General features: G+C 37.4%; 1 protein-coding gene and 1 long non-coding RNA gene across 3 annotated transcripts in view; one reads left to right on the top strand and one right to left on the bottom strand.

The window, feature by feature from the left end:
* The window catches only part of LOC105842037 (TWiK family of potassium channels protein 9), a 372,737-nt gene that overhangs the window by 283,400 nt on the left and 72,755 nt on the right, over positions 1–16,582 (bottom strand). The gene's annotated exons all lie outside the window — the stretch shown is intronic.
* On the top strand, positions 1,931–15,832 carry LOC134200343 (uncharacterized). Its single transcript, XR_009975214.1, has 2 exons — positions 1,931–2,279; positions 15,588–15,832. It is a non-coding gene; the product is annotated as an uncharacterized LOC134200343 (long non-coding RNA).

Raw genomic sequence — 16,582 nt, 5'->3', positions numbered from 1 at the left:
TTCGAGATGATACCGGCATCTCGTTTTTACCATCGCACCGCCCGCCACCGGAGTAGAGTTCATCCATACTACCTGAAGCCACTGCGGTCATCCACAGTGCGTTTCTAGAGGTCTTTTTTGCCACGTACCATCCGGCTATGGAATGAGCTCCCCTCCATGGTGTTTTCCGAGCGCTATGACATGTCCTTAAACATGTTATTAAACGGTAGGCAGCGGCTTGGCTCTGCCCCTGGCATTGCTGAAGTCCATGGGCAACGGTAACCACTCACCATCAGGTGGGCCGTATGCTCGTCTGCCTATACGGCAATAAAAAAAGAAGATGAATCGAAGGTTCTGCAACGTCGGCCATCTCGGAAAGAAAAACTAACTGGCAGTTGGTGGAAGGGATTGTTCAAAATGAGCCCAACATTTTTGTTAGTGCAGCACCTGTGATAGAAGAGCTCATCGTAACTGCCAGTAACCATCTTGCGTCCCACGTTGGGGTACTCTTCAAGGGATTGTTTTTGACAAATTCAATACGGCTATAGAAAGATTAGGTAGTTCGAAAGCAATCTTTTTTTACGTTTGATGTTTTCCTTCTGCTCTACGGAATGGAATTCCCGGTCTATTTAGATCTTAGATATTTATGTCAAACCAAGTAATAATATAATAATAATAAGTAATCATCGCTGATCAAGTGTCAGAAAAGCTGAGAATCGTGCTGAGTGGCGTGCAATTAGAGAGACCTATGTCCTGCAATGGATTGCTATAAGCTGATGATGATAATGATGATCGAACGTCTCGTTTGGAATATAAGGGTCCAAGTGTTTTCAAGAGATGCAGAAAGAACGTCACCATCATTTCTATTAACAGATTACAAAGAGATTTTCTAGAACTCCGGCGAACTCTTATCATGAGCACTGTCACTCTGTACACATCCAATTTGCCATTCTGGCGTGATTAGTTGCTTTGGGTATCTCTGGGCATTGGTGATGTCCATAAGCAGCAGTTTGAGCCCAGTTGGGTCTTGAACTCATCACGTTTTGATTGGAATGACAAATTGAACCTTACAACGAAACATTAGAGTTCATTTATCTACACAAACAGTTTCAAATGTAAATTTTAAATCGACTAAAACAACTTTGTAATTGAACAAACATAAAAGAGCTCTGAAGCTGTTTTTCATTGCTTATATTTTTAAAGCATTTTCTCATTTTAATCTAGAATCGTAAATTGTGAACGATACCAACTTCCTTGCCAATCTCAACAAGCGTAAACAAGTTCATAACGAGCTCTCTGATTTTAATGCGAACCGAATGTAAACACGTGTATATAAACGACGGAAGGAAATTTATCTGTTTATTCTCACACGAAATACTGCGATTAGACTAGAGGCAAGATAAACCAAACCAAATTTGGTTTGTGAGTTATCCATTATACAATTCGACTTTGACCAGATATCGGGCTATGATATCTATGGGATCCAGTAATCACTTAGATACTATGTGGGCCATGATCGCATCGGTCTGTCAAGAGCGGTGATTGCGAGCAGCACCTTCTTGGCTTATGAACGGCTCATTCAAATTTACGAAAAACTCAATCTAATTGTCGCATTAATATTAAAAATTTAATTTGGCGACTAATTTTAATCTAACGCTAGTTTAGCTCGAGCTTACACATGTATCACTAACACCACAACAAAATTGGCTTTGTCATTGTAGATTAGCATCCACAAGCTCACATCAGTATGATTTTCATATCTACAAATAAAGTTTGTTTATTTTTGAAAGACCCTCTTCAAGTTCACGACATAGTCATTTTCTCTTGAAAATTCAAACGCACGTATTTTTTGTTTTGTTTGGATTTTCATGCTAATATCCAAAATGGCTCAACTGTTTCAATGACAGTTGTGACAGTGATAGATTTTCTTCTATCTCATAAAACATTGGAGCATTGTTTTCCTACGAAAATATACAGTTATGGAAATGGGTAACTGGATACATAATTACATAAATTTTTTCACGTCTAAAAAAATGTTTACCAAGTGACAATTGGCGTTGTCTATGAAGGCACATTATCATGTCAAAGTCAAGTCCACTTTGACGCCGAAACAAACAAAACTAGAAAACACCGAACTTACCTTGATAACGGCAAAGAACTGATCGCTGCGTCAGGATTCGACGAAGTTTATGCAAATGGCACACGTTAAAGTTTCACCCGTATTTGTACTGGATGTGGAGTACACTATCGCGAGAGTTATGGACCGATAAACTCGCTGTGGAACTCCAACTGTTACTTTTGTTAGTAAAACTATTCGTTTTTTTTGTTTTTTTTTTTTTCTGCAATAACGAGCATTGGAATTGTTTGTAATATAGATATTTTTAGCTGAGCCAGAAACAGATGTTCTGTTCAAAAAGTAAAGATTGATTTGAATATATATAAGTACACAGATTCGGAGATCGAGTTTCTCTGGAATCGAATTTCACTAAAATATAAAATTGTAAAAACAATTTTTTCTTTTCGTTGCAACAAATTTTGCTATGACAAAAATCAAACTCGTTTTTCGATTCGGTTCCAACTAGGCTTTGATAGTGCGAAATTTCTATAAGAAGCTCGAGACTAGCACTTTTCTAAATAAATATGTATTTTTAGCAGAAAAATCTAAAAATTATTAACAGCAACGGTAGCTTGGAACACAAAAACCTCTAAATATCGTTCGCCTTGAAACATGAAGTTGAAATCTCCAATAGAATTAAAATAATCTTTCTAAATCTAATCTTTTTTTGTTGTGGTGTTGATTAGTAAGACTTTATTAGTAGTCACTATGTATACTTGGGCTAAAATTTTAGATTAAAATTAACCGACAAGTGAAAGCTTTAATTTTAATGTGACAGCTTTAGATGAGTTTTCCGTAAATTTGAATAAGCCGTTTACGAGTATAAGCCAGGAAAGCACTGCCCGAAATTATTACTCTTGACAGGCTGACGAGATCACGGTTCATAGATATCACAACCAGATTTAAGGTCGAAATCGTATTGTAACGACTGACTCACAAAGTATTTTTACCTTCTTTTTTATTGCTTAGATGGATGGACGAGCCCCCAGCCCACCTGATGCTAAGTGGTTACTGGAGCCCATAGACATCTACAACGTAAATGCGCCACCCACCTTGAGATATAAGTTCTAAGGTCTCAATATAGTTACAACGGCTACCCCACCCGTCGAACCGAAACGCATTACTGCTTCACGGCGGAAATAGGCGGGGTGGTGGTACCTACCCGTGCGGACTCCCAAGAGGTCCTACCACCAGTGAAAATTCACCTAAATTAAATACTTCTTTTATTATTCAATTAATATTATTACTCTGTCTGCTTAAACATTACCGCACGGTATTTGCTTTGTGCGCGCGCGTGCAGGTGTTCCGCGTGGTCAGTCCATCAATATGGATATCGTGAAGTGTAATAACTGTAACATAGTTATTTGTGAGCTATTGGCTTTTGTGCAAAATAAAGCTGATGTAATGGATGAAGACAGTATACTTCGTCTGTGTTCTACTGCGTTCACGACTGATGAAATCACACAGGCGAAAAAATTACTTTTCGAGTCTGTACAAACTACAACTCGAAGGGTACATAGAAAAGGTGAAGGAAAAAGTAAGCGAGATATGGAAGATATTCTATGTGTGATCAAAGAAACAGACCCTGATTTGGTACCTATTTTTGTGGCAAGGGATTTACATCGTCTTCCCCCGGTCACATTTGACCATATAGATGCCACGAGATTGTTAAGGGACATTATTAAACTGCAAGATAATGTGTTGTTTATAAAAGAAAACTATGCTACAAAAGAAATGGTTTTAAATCAAACTTCGGAGATATATGGAAACAAAAAGAGAGGGGCTGCTATTTTACAAGACAGTTTTGATTGCAATAGTAGTCCAGTTGGTCTTCCGCATATTTCAACGGAAGAATTTCAAACCGATTCAACGGATATCATTCATACTTCTTGCATTGACAACACAAAGACTCAACGCCCGGTGGCTCACTTACTGTCATCTGATTCGCTCGCACGCAAGGTAACATGTCATAGTGGCCTCTCACTTTCGCGTCCAACTGAGCGGCTGAGCGGAGAAAACGGTTCTGGAGGTAGGCGATCGGCGGTGTCGCCTGTACGTGTAACATCGCGCCCGGCGAGAACCGAGGTGAGTCAGCCTAGCAGCAACTCATATGCTGAGGCGGCTGCGCGCGCGCCTCGGGCTTCGGAGGTAGCGGGTTCGAGTACTAGTGCGAGTAATGGGAAAATTTGCAAAAATGATGACTGGGTCCTGGTGCAACGAAGGCGTAATAAGAACAGATTCACTGCAATGACGGGAAAAGCGGATAGTCATTACAATACATTTAAAGCGGCAAATACGAGAATACCGTTTTATATATATAATGTTGATATTAATTGCATGACGGAAGATATTTCTAATTATATTATGAGCAAGACCGGTGTTGACGTGCAATTAGAGAAAGTAAATATGAAATTTAAAAAAGATTACGGAGGGTACAAGTTTATGATACCTAAGGATAAATTATCGATATTTATGGATGAGAATTTATGGCCTCGTGGGGTATCTTACCGCAGGTTTGTACAGTATAATAAATATGGGAAAACAAGTGATGAACAAAAATTAATTACTTAAAATGGATAAAGATAATCACAAGACATATAAAATTATGAGCTTCAACTGTATGAGCCTAAAGAGGTCTATGGATTGCATACGGCTACTGAGTAAGAAGGTGGATGTAATGGCACTCCAAGAAACATGGTTATTACCAACCGAAGTACCTGATCTGGGGTTGTTAAACAAAGACTTTTCTTATTTTGGTAAATCAGCGATGGACAATAGCAGTGGGTTATTGCGCGGCCGTCCTTACGGTGGCGTAGGCCTATTATGGAGAAATGATTCATTTCAATCGGTGTCTGTGATCCCCTGTGCGAGTGAGCGTATTGTCGCGATCAAAGTGTGTGTCGCGGATCGGTCTATGTTATTTTTTAGTGTATATATGCCTACTAACGAACTTGATCATTTATGTGAATTTGTTGAATGCCTCAGTGAAATATCTGCTATAGTTGAGAATGAACATGTTGAATCTATATATGTGTTAGGAGATTTTAATGCTCATCCTGGCAAATTATTTGGAAATGAAATGTTAAGTTTTTGTGCGGAGCAGAATTGGCTATGTGCGGACATTGAGAGACTAGGTATTGACTCTCAATCATATACTTACACTAGCGATGCGCATGGTACCTGTTCGTGGCTCGACCATTGTTTAACTAGTGTGGCCGCGTGGCGGACAGTAGTAAACGTAAAAATACATTATGATGTTTTCTGGTCAGATCATTTTCCATTGGAGGTCGAATGTAATCTTGAAAGGGTTAGATCCATGACTATTCCGCCTAATATTAGTGATGTAAATAAAATTATATGGGGTGAACGCACAGGAGATCAAATTGATATGTATTTTAAATATTGTAATGATAAATTGAAATTAATAGATTTTCCTCTAGAATTGAACAAATGTTGTGATAAAATGTGTACTAATGTGAATCATCAATCTGTTATAAATAATTTTTATATGTGTATTATTAATGTTTTAACTGAAGCCTCTATTAACTGTTATGATAATTTTAGTAATAAGTGTGAAATAACCCATAGGGGTATTCGACCATTGATTGGGTGGAACAAGCACGTCCGCAGTGCTCACCGGGTGGCTAGACAAACTTTTCTTTGCTGGGTGTGGAACGGGAAACCTCGGAAAGGAACTGTGTATAGGGATATGGTGGAATCGAGAAAAATATTCAAAAAACAGCTTAAATTTTGTCAAAACCATCAGGAACAAATAAAAATGAATATTCTTGCCACAAAACACGAACAAAAAGACTTCCGAGGTTTCTGGAAACAAACAAGGAGATTGAGTCCAAAAGCTGGTATCCCGGTGAGCATTGATGGCGAGTGTGAGCCTGTGAGGATTGCTAATCTGTTTAGGAACCATTTCAGGGTACAATCACCCGGTCAGTTAAGTAGAGGTGCTGATGCTGGGGTGGTGGACCCGAGTCGACCCTCGCAAGTACCACCTCGGATAACAACGAAGGAAATAACTAAAATAATAATGAATATGACTAAGGGCAAGTCTCCCGGTCATGACCACCTCAGCATTGAGCACTTTCAACACGCCGGTCCGCATTTACCTAGATTGCTAGCGCTCTTATATACCTTCTGTATCAGACATTCGTATCTGCCCGGGGCGTTAATGAGAACGGTCGTTGTCCCGATTTTAAAAAATAAAACAGGCGACGTATCGGATCGTAACAACTATCGGCCGATCTCCCTGGCAACCATAACTGCTAAGGTACTCGATGCAGTGCTCGAGCGGCAGGTGAGTGATCATCTTAAATTAAGTGATGCTCAGTTCGGTTTTAGACCGATGTTATCTACCGAGTGTGCAATCCTGTCGCTAAAGCATGTGGTGGGATACTACACGGAGAGGAATACGCCTGTTTATGCAGTGTTTCTCGATCTTTCGAAGGCTTTCGACCTAGTCAGGTACGACTTGTTGTGGGGTAAGTTGAGGCAGACGGGCGTACCGGGACCTTACGTGGACTTGTTCTCCCATTGGTACGAGTATCAGACCAATCAGGTAAGATGGTCAAACACACTTTCGGAGGAGTACGGGTTGGAATGCGGGGTGAGGCAGGGGGGCTTAACCTCACCGGTGCTTTTCAACCTGTATATTAATGAGTTGATCGAGGCACTCGGTGAGGCACGTGTCGGCTGCTCGATTGATGGTCACTGTGTGAACAGCATCAGTTACGCTGACGACATGGTGCTGTTGAGCCCATCGATCGGTGCTCTCCGACGGTTGTTGTCCATCTGTGAGAGGTACGCGGAATCTCACGGGCTCCGCTATAATGTTAAAAAAAGTGAACTGCTCGTCTTTAAGGCAGCAAAGACAAAACCGAGTTATGTGCCACCAGTGACGCTCGGAGGTACTCCACTGAAGAGGGTTACTGAGTTCAAATACCTTGGCCATATTGTAACTGAGTACCTTAAAGATGATGCAGATATTGAAAGGGAACGGAGAGCGTTGGCTGTCCGCTGCAGTATGCTGGCCCGCAGGTTCTACCGTTGTACCGCACAGGTTAAGGTAACCTTGTTCAAGGCGTTTTGCCAGTCCTTATATACCTGTACCCTGTGGGTTCGATATGCGCGGCGGGCATACAATGCTCTCCGAGTGCAATATAATAATGCTTTCAGGATGTTGTTGGGGCTCCCGCGGTACTGTAGCGCATCAGGTATGTTTGCGGATGCTCACGTGGATGATTTTTCATCAATCATCCGCAAACGAACGGCCTCACTGATGCGTGGGGTTCGTGCGAGTACTAATAATATCCTGATGGTTATAGGTAATAAACCCGAATGTGCTGTTTTGAGACACTGGGTTCATATACATACCCATATACCAGGTGCCTCAAAGCAGCGCAGATTTATGAATTAAATGTTTAAATGTTTTAATTGCTAATTTTAATTTTAATTTTACTAACATAGTTCTAAGTATTATTCAACTTACAACATATGGACTTAAGAGGGTCTGAATTAAATGAATTTTATTTTTTTATTTTTATTTTATTTTAAAAAACAAAATTTCGAAAAATCTATATATATAATATATATGTAATAATATATGTAGAACTATTCGTTACTGGTTGCTATATACTAAAATTACGCTCAGTAAACAAAATAATAATCTAACAAAGTTATCAACAGCAATCGATAGTAGCGTGAGTAATACAATGGGTAAAAAATAAACAACTGGGTCATAGAACTGTGACCTGACCTCCACGTTACTGGTGTCAGGGCAAGGAATAACGTTTGTCGTACACAAAGCTACCGAAAAATATAGGATTTAAATCGAAAGAAAAAGATCAAAATCGTGCAAATTAAATCAGTTTTAATCAATTAGTAAGGTCTATGAATCACACATACATGTAGGAATGGAACGGAGGGGCATGGATGAATGACAGATATAGAGTATGAATGAGTGAGGGAGATAGGAGATGCCGTGTTAGGAAGTAAGAAAGACGGCGAATGAATGCGGAACACATAGTTAAATTTTTTAAGCGAGAAGAGGGTAGTTGCAGGACGCGACGACAGACAGACGCGATGTAACTCTGAAGACCTTTATATTTCAGTTACACAGATTGGGAAAGACGAAAAAACAAGTTTGTGTGAAGTCATCAACCGTTTTACTGGCCCAGCCTGAATATAAAACCCCACATACACTTAACATTCCCAAAGCGATTTACATTAAATCAGGTCATTGACAAAGTTCCAAGTTCTGATGCGTCTGTGGATTGGACGGCCGTCAATCGTTGCCCCGAAGAATTCCCATATTCGAAACAACAGTAATCGATACAGGAAACTTCCGATAAGGTTTTAAACTCGACAATAAAACGCTTGCAGTTACATTTTATTGTTTGAACGAACCCCTTCTATATGGAATTGTAATACTTTTAGGAGTTATATGCGGTTTTCGAATCCTATTACTTTATTGCTTCGAAGAATTTGTGCGTTTTGTTTAATTTTAAATATTGCAACTGAAACTAGGTTTATGTTGTTGAGTAATGCTACCAAAATATTTAAAATTTTATCTGTTATCGAGAAGTTTGTTATGGTTATAGAAATAGTGTCCTGTTTTACACACATGTTATTATAGTACAGTCAGTGATCGTAAAACGTGAAAGTTTTTGTTAGCAAATAAAATTTTGATCCAAAGACGTAAAACTTTCCACAAACATCCGTAATATTGTTAATATTTACATCACTGAAGCACAATAAGGCGAGACGAGTGGACATCTCAGAATTTCGTTACGCACTGAAGCTACATTATAAATTAGTTAAATAATTAATAAATAAATAATAATAATAATAAATATTTACTAACAATCACGCCACGTTAACTGGTCCCGTGATAAGTTCGTAAAGAACTTGTGTTACAGGTACCAGATAACGGAAATAAATGTAAGATTTTTATTATACACATATATTTAATATACATCCATAACTCTGGAAAAGACATTTATATTTATCATACAAATATCTCCCCTTGGCGGGATTCGAACCCGCGACCCCCTTGTGTAGTGTGATAATATAATTTTTGCTTCTTTGAAACATACAGTAGAATTAAAAAACATTAGATTTTTTTCATACAAACGTATACCCATGTATATCCGTGAACAATTAAACTAGACAATTTGATATCATCCAATTTGTATCTACCGCAGCACGTGAAATACAAACAAAATGGACTGAAGTAGAAGGAATACCCTAAACGCAAATTCATAGGAATAAACTCAATCGCTCTTCATACCAAAACATGTAACGTATGATGCTAAAGCAATAACTACGAGGGAATAGCTACAACCGATGCAGCCTAACAACGCCGTCGACCACTAGTCGAGAATATTCCTAGCATAATAAGTTAGGTAGGAAATAAGATATGTATAACTACTAGTAGCTAGTAGCTCACGGAAGCTCGCCATTAAGACTGTCTTCAGTAATGGAAATCGTGCAACTCAAAGCAGGATAAAAATAAAATAAAAATAATTTTCTTTTGAATCAAAAAATCCATGTCCAATCAACCATGGCCAATCTGTGCTTCAGAAACCTCCTACAAGAAAGACTGTGGAAAAAATTAAATCAGCTAATTAAGTACATTTGGGTCATCGCCTTTAAATACTGGTGGACTGGTTACTGGTGGTAGGACGTCTTGTGAGTCCGCACGGGTAGGTACCACCACCCCACCTATTTCTGCCGTGAAGCGGTAATGCGTGTCGGTTTGAAGGGTGGGGTAGCCGTTGTAACTATACTGAGACCTTAGAACTTATATCTCAAGATGGGTGGCGCATTTACATTGTAGATGTCTATGGGCTCCAGTAACCACTTAGCACCAGGTAGGCTGTGAGCTCGTCCACCCATCTAAGCAATAAAATAATAACATATTTTATGTATTATTTCAAACAATCGATTCACGTTTTTCATAGGTTCTGAGCATAGCAGCCTTCAAAACTGCTTGTCAAGAGAGCTAGTGCGAATTTCGAGTACCTAAATCTGAGACGACGGCATGTCTTATAGCCTCTAGGATAGCTTAGAACATAATCTTTTACGTTTATTCCCAGTCTTATTATTTTATGAGACGCGTAGAGAATGTGTAGAAATGTAGTAGTGGTCTTTTATTCAGCTTCCACGGATATGCTTCAAGCTTAATATTTTTTTTTAATGCCAAATAAAGGTTTTATAAAAGGGGACGGCCCATTTCAGGCCCAAAGCGGACAATAGATTAGAGAAAAAATACTTAGTGCATTAATTTTGTCATAAATAAATATGCATTTACTTTCTTCCAAATAAGCGCCACTACAGTTTACAATAAGTAGTTTAAAAAAAGTAACTCTATTGAAAAAAACAAGAATTTTATTTTTGCGGGAAAAATATTGCCAACTTCAAAACCTTTTACGTATTAAGTAAACATTTTAAGTATATAAAAAAACATATAAATAAATCATTTTAAATATTATCATTAATCAATCGATTTTAATCGATTTTAAGCACATAAAATAACATCAAAGACATACCCATTGGACTTTAACTTGTTACTATACTTGAGACCTTAGAACTTATATCTCAAGGTGGGTGGCGCATTTACGTTGTGGATGTTTGTAGGCTCCAGTAACCACTTAACACCAGGGTGGCTGTGAGATCGTCCACCATTCTAAGCAATAAAAAAAAAATGTGTGCGTGTACTAGTGTACACACGTAAGAAGTGAAACTTGTTTATAGCCTTATTTTTCGAAAAATGATCTACATGCAACTTTCTAGAAATTGGTTAAATAAAGTTAAATTAGATAAAGTTTAAACAAAAGGATTTTATTATCATAGACATGAATACAAAAAAGTTAAATTAGATAAAGTTTAAACAAAAGGATTTTATTATCATAGACATGAATACAAAACAGATGGCGCGTAACGGAAAAAAGTGACGCGTAACCGAAAAATGTGACGGTAAATTTTTTTCCAACGCCGATAAGGAAGTTTCACTTCAAAAACTTAACTTGTATTGTTATTTAAATATGTACAACTAAAACAAAAACATAAAAAATAAAATATAATGTGTACTCGTAAAAAAAAGATTAAGAAATAAATCCAATATCGGTTATTTAAAAAAATGATCGATATATGAATTTCATGTAATTATTGTTCTTTATACTGACAACACTGATTTTAATCTGACTGACTGACACTTCGCTTGCTGCTTGTGCTTGCGTTCAAAATGGATGTGTTTTGATTTTTCTTCGATTTATTTTGCTTTTATCAATAACGTTTCATACTACGGCTGAAAACCATTGTGTGAATTGTGGTTTTAACCTGACCGAGATTTAAAACCGTGTATATGCTCTCCTGTGCTATTTTTAGATGATTTACTAATTGTGTATGAAGATGAAGAAAATATAGAATAATATAGATATTTAAAGAAGTATGTGTGTTTTTTATACCCTAATAACTACAATTGGATAAAAATACATTAGGAACATCTTAAACATTAAAAAAAGAAAAGTTCTTGAGGTATTTATATAGAAAATTAACCTCAAAACGAGTTTTTTATTTTTATTATATTTTTTATAATAGTGGCGTCAATTTCAATATATTTTTTAGATATCTAATACATTTAAGAATTTGAATCAGTCAATTTTTATAGTAATATTTAATGTCCACCTTGGGCCTAGCACACTATGGAGAGTGGGCAATCCCCTTTAAAGACATTCAATTACAGTATAAAATTTGAATTAGTATATTGACACGAAATTCTGAGCGCGTTGTACAATGTTAGATTAAAATGCAGCGAGATTTTAAATCACTATAACCCATCATTTTAAATAAGATATTATATAAACAGAAGATTCAAGTAATAAGGTCAATGATCGAGGATTCTATTTAGAATTATGATATATCAACCAGTAATTGTTACAAAACTTACACTTCAATAAAGCGGCACGACACGAGAACCCTCTCATCGTGGCCACCGGTAACTACATTCCCGATCCTGCGAACAGAATAGAAAGCAGTCGACGTCGCCCCAAACACATCATTTCAGATCCTCCCGGTCCACTAACGGTGCTTTTAGGTACCTCAAGCACCGGTCATCGTTCTCGTCGAACCCGTCGCTTGCGACGAAGGGCTCGACGAGTAAATTAACCCACAGACACAGCCCACGGAGTTTCTCGCCGGACCTTCTCAGTGGGTCGCGTTTCCGATCCGGTGGTAGATTCTGCGAAGCACGGCTATTGCTAGGGTTCGTGTTAGCAACGTCGTCAGGTTTGAGCCCCGTGAGCTCACCTACTAGTTAAGGTTACGCTGATATAGCCACTCTCCGCTTAGGCAGGAAAAAAAAAACTTATTTGTATTTTTTTTAAAACTTGTGACTTAACAGAACCGTAGTAGTTTTAAATAAAGTTGAAGATTTAAACTGATTACCGGTAGTTCTCGCAAACACCAAGAAAATGTATCCAAATAAAAGCTCCGCAGCCCGTCGTCGCCAGCACGAACTCGGAAAGCTCGCACTGAGACGGCACAGAAGTGTAATTGAATAATTTCGCTAACGAAATGAATCTAAATTCTCAGACAATTCCAACGCGGTAGCTGCATAAAGAATTTTATCGCGGGAACCATGCTAAGCCACGATGCCGAATGATGAGAAACTGGAAGCGTTAAGTTTGAATTGAGGCTTTTATGGTATTTTTACGCGCTCTGATGCATTTTTACGCACCCGGGTACCTCTAGGTCTACAGACCATTTCGATTTGTCTATATTTTATACCATATATTCCATAGATAAATATTCGAAGAGTTATTTGAGATGATTCTTTATCTTCTTTTTATCATCGGACTACCCAATATTCGAGCAGAGTCCATCCATCACTACTAGTATTAGTTGTAGTAGTACTACTACTACCACCTGGAATCATTGCATTTCCAGGTATAATTTTGCAAGCAGCTATACCTGTTTTTTTTTTGCTTACAGATTTACGAGCTCACTGTCCAGTGTTAATTTATATAATGCATATTTGATTCAAGAAACATTTTACACAGATAAGCCTAACTTTTACATAAAATTTAATGAAAACATCTGCAACTTCATATTTTACCAAAAATTTTATTGTTCAATGGCTAGCTCTAAACAATTAATGGCATTAATGCACCGAACTCGGAAATCAGATAATAATTAAAACTATTATCGTGATTAATACAAATAGTTGAACATTAATCCTGAACAGAAAAGAAATTGCTTCATAATATTGAATTAATTAACATTTATTATTCATTAGCGTCTTTTGTTTCAATAAATACTGATTTTAACACATCATGATTAACTATAATTTAAAACACAAATCTTTAATCACACTGGAAGAACGGCGTTTTTGACCGTGTCAACATTTTGCAAACCGTTATCACGTCTTAGAATTGCCAATTTAAAAATTGTTTTTTTTTATTGCTTAGTTGGGTGAACGAGCTCACAGCCCACCTGGTATTAAGTGGTTACTGGAGACCATAGACATCTACAACGTAAATGCACCACCCACCTTGAGATATAAGTTCTAAGGTCTCAGTATAGTTACAACGGCTGCCTCACCCTTCAACCGATTACTAAGACTTTTTTAATTTAAATATACATACTCGCTGAAATATTAATATTATTACCTAGACAATAGCTATAACTTTAAGAGGTATGTATAAAATTTATAAATACTCAGACTTTCTATGACCTGTGTTTACTTTATAAATGTTATTATCCGCAACATGCTTCGTCAGATTACAGAAATAAAGTTATCAGCAACATGCTTCGTCAAAATGTAGGTATGTATTATATTACGTCAACAGTAGAATCCCCTTTCCATTTTGACTTTGATGTTTGTTTGACGATCGCAAGGGTACACGGTAATGTTGAGGAGATTAAGGTTATTCTGGTGTTGAGTGACTAACGGAATCTAAATTCATCAAATCGTGAATACTGTCACCCACATTAAATCGTGGTCTGGAATAAATACTTTATTTATTTAAAAGGCTTCAAATTTTCCTTGAAAAAATATTTCGAAATTCGTTTGTCATTGGCCTTTCTATATAATAGTTTCAAATAATCGTAGCTTATAAACAGTGACAAGAGACTACCGGCCTAATTTGTATTTATTGCCCTTGTAAGCAAACAATCATACGGCCCACGTGATGGTGAGTGGTTAACGCCCAAGGACGTAAGCAATGCCAAGCCGCTGCCTACCGTTAATGTTTCCAAAACAACCTTAAATTTCGACACAAACAAGTCTTCAAATATAATAATAGTAGCACAATTGATGCTAAGTTTTTATTATTATTTATTATAAGTGATAATAATTGAACGTTTTGTGGGATGTTGTTGTACTCATAGGGGATATATTAAAAGAACTCTACGGCTCATACAGTTCGGCCTGCTACCGTAAATGGCCAATCAATTTGACCCTCCCAATTTTTATAGCAAAACTATTCACACTTTAGCATAATTTCTCAAAGTATTCAGGCTATTGTGGTTTGTTATTAGTTCTTCGCATTCGCGGGATATTTTCACTCGGAATATTGTATATAAGTCAAACACACTATTTCAATAATATCTATAATGTTCAGATATATGTGTATGTGTACAAAATTAAAATGTAAACTAAAAAAGAGTAATCGATGCTAGGCACTAGACGTTACAAATTAAACTAAAATTTCGATTTTTATATTGAAGTTAAATCGGCGCGCGAATCTTGTTGAATGACGTCACGGGACACCTGCGCGTTCGGGAATTCCGATTGCACCCGATGATACCCGAGTGTGATTTGGTGTGCCAATGTTGCACGCTACACTATCATTCAATACCAGGCGGACTGTGCATACATAACGTGACCTTTTTTTTTTTCGTATCAAGTGGGACGCCTACGGAATTTCGTATATAAATAAATACTTATATAGGGTACGTCGGGGTAAGATGTAATATTTAAGTGCAAAATAAAAAAATATTGTTTAAAAAATGACTTGAAATAATTTATTATGGTATCGTACCCTCACTGACATCTTAATTCTTACACCAACTTGCCCTTAAAATAATATTTATAAATAATTTCGCAACAAACAACTACTTTTCTACAGCAAAATTAGTTACTTTAGTATGTATTTTTTAATACAATAAGGATTTGGGATAAGTAAATATTCGGTAAATTTCTAATAAACACATCCAGAACAGATAAATGAAAGCGGGACATTTTTGTTCTCGTTGGGGACAGCGGGACGGACAGCCTGAAAGCGGGACGTATGGTCACGTAATGCATACCCCACCCTGCTCACACTTAAGTCTCTTCCTACCTCGAAACAATCATTCACGCGTTTCGATCTGAAATTCTGCTATTCTAATGCAACTGAAATCTTGATCTGATACATTGTTTGTTATAAGCGATGTGATGTTTATCTGCTGTGAAAAATAATAAAAATATCATTTCTAGCAAACACACATCCCTGTGAGAGCGGCTCCCGGTTAAATTACCAAGTAAAGCTGCAAATTGAAATGGTTCGACGCACGCCGATCGGACGAGCCTTCACAATTCCATCGACACTAACTCTGTAAATATCACTGATTTCATTCAATCCGTTTTCTGACTCGATCGAAGCCATTACAATTTTATTAGAAGTTCATGATACAATCAAACAAAGTAAATTTTCAATAAAAGAAACAACGATACTGTTTTAATCCTTTAATTTTTATTCAAAGAAGTAGCTTTTTGTTTTATTTTAATTAAAGTATCAAGTTTGATATGCGATAGCGAACAGATTTTTTTTTACTACGTACCATCCGGCTATGGAATGAGCTCCCCTCCACGGCGTTTCCCGAGCGCTATGACATGTCCTTCTTCAAACGAGGCTTGTGGAGAGTATTAAGCAGTAGGCAGCGGCTTGGCTCTGCGGTCTGCCCCTGGCATTGCTGAAGTCCGTGGGTAACCACTCACCATCAGGTGGGCCGTATGCTCGTCTGCCTACAAGGGCAATAAAAATAAAAATAAAATAGTCGAATCGGTATTCCATGGAATGTAATTAATAACTCTGGTTTTAATTATTTTATTTCAAAAACATACATACAACAAACGTCGAGGATTATCACGAAATGATAGTACATCTACATCTACATACAACAACTATAAATCAAAAAGTACAGATGTGACCTTCATCAGCTAGTATGACTAAATTTCCGACGACGATTGGAAGAATTTCCCTCACTGTGCTTACCTGAGCCTCACTACTTTTACTGATACTTATACTAAGTATTATTAGTGTTGAAATTCAGTTACTAACATCATCTTGCTACTACTATATCTGCCGCTTCGTATTACGAGTTCCTGTTAAAAGGCAAAATAGCGGATATTTTATTTGCATAACACGGTCTCCCAACACGCGGCATTTACATTTTTTTATTGCTTAGATAGGTGGACGATCTCACAGCCCA

The sequence above is a fragment of the Bombyx mori genome, chromosome 16, assembly GCF_030269925.1.
Source record: "Bombyx mori chromosome 16, ASM3026992v2".
Taxonomy (NCBI): Eukaryota; Metazoa; Arthropoda; class Insecta; order Lepidoptera; family Bombycidae; genus Bombyx; species Bombyx mori.
This window is presented reverse-complemented; position numbering and strand designations above follow the sequence as displayed.